Source organism: Euphorbia lathyris, chromosome 8, assembly GCF_963576675.1.
Source record: "Euphorbia lathyris chromosome 8, ddEupLath1.1, whole genome shotgun sequence".
Taxonomy (NCBI): Eukaryota; Viridiplantae; Streptophyta; class Magnoliopsida; order Malpighiales; family Euphorbiaceae; genus Euphorbia; species Euphorbia lathyris.
This window is the reverse complement of record NC_088917.1, coordinates 40,682,222-40,683,610: the sequence shown is the minus strand read 5'-3', so window position 1 is coordinate 40,683,610 and position 1,389 is coordinate 40,682,222. Positions and strand designations below refer to the sequence as shown.

Below are 1,389 nucleotides of genomic sequence, written 5' to 3'. Positions count from 1 at the left end.
TAAACGTTAAATTAATGTGCAATTTTTAAGTTTGTCTAAAAACGTTAAAAGCTGTTTGGCATAGTCCTTATTTCGGACTTTATATGGAAAATGTGGTTTTGGTGAAAATGCTTTTGCATTAGCATCAATGGGCGAACTCTTCGAACTTGCATTCACTTCTGAGGATTTTGTTGTCAAATCACTTCCCTGCAAAATATTAGTAGAATTTTCGGGCATTTTCGGACCTAAATAGTGTTTTCCCGACCGAAGAGTTATAGCCTTAACCTGCTCTTTAGGATTTTCTTCCGTATGGCTAGGAAGACTTCCCTCTTTTCGGGATGGAATTGATTTAGCAATTTGTCCTATTTGAACCTCCAAATTATTGATGCTAGATGAATGGTTCTTAATTAATTGATCGAATTTGTTCTCAATTCGTTTAAAACCATCATCGTAGCTGTTAATTTTACCACCGATAGCATCTATCAATTTGTGATTTGAGAAGATAGTGTGCCACTAGTGTCTCTTGATTGATTTTGATAATTATTATTCCGACCTTGATTGACACCAGTATTGTTATTATCTTTCCAACTAAAGTTAGGGTTATTCCTCCATCCGGAATTATAAGTATTTGAATAAGGGTTATTAATTTGATTTTGTCATTGGACAAAGTTTACATGGTCTACCTCATCCATACCACTGTAATCCATGTCAACTTAGATTGGGTTTCCATTATTGTCACACGGTGTTATAAACTTATTAATTTTGTGTGAAAGCGCAGAAAATTGGGCTTGTAACATCGCGATAGGATCGAGATTAACTATACCTTTAACTGGTGATGTAGTCGAGGACGATGGTTTTGCCACTGGTGTGTGTCCACGTTTGCCAGGCCACATGCTACTGTTAATAGCCATTTCCTCTAAAAGTTCTTTCGTTTCGGCAGATGTCTTCTTCATAAATAACCCTCCCAACATAGCATCTAATGAACCTCTGGTTATGGGATTTATTCCATTATAGAATGTCTGCATCAAAAGTTCATCGGGCAAATGGTGATGTGGGCATAAACGTTGAAGTTCTTTGAAACATTCACATGCTTCATACAAGGTTTCATTTTCATGTTGTGTGAAAGATGTCAATTCTTTTATAATTTTTACGCTTTTTGCTAAAGGGAATTTTTTTGATAAAAATGCTTGGGCTAATTGGTTCCAAGTTTCGAATGTTCCGGCCGGCATAGAAGTTAACCAACTTTGGCCCTTTCCTTCAAAGTGAAAGGAAATAGGTGAAGTTTAATTCCTTTGGCAGGCACGTCGGTCATTTTAAAAGTGTCATAAATTTCTAGGAAATTGGTCAAATGGGTATTTAGGTTTTCGTTAGGTAGTCCATAAAATGTCACATTATTTTGTAACATGTTAA

The 1,389-nt window shown here is 35.9% G+C and overlaps 1 non-coding gene across 1 annotated transcript; it reads left to right on the top strand.

Moving 5' to 3' along the window:
• The first annotated feature begins 1,020 nt into the window (after positions 1–1,020).
• LOC136204922 (small nucleolar RNA R71) lies at positions 1,021–1,127 on the top strand. Its single transcript, XR_010675734.1, has one exon. It is a non-coding gene; the product is annotated as a small nucleolar RNA R71 (small nucleolar RNA).
• Positions 1,128–1,389: the final 262 nt, after the last annotated feature.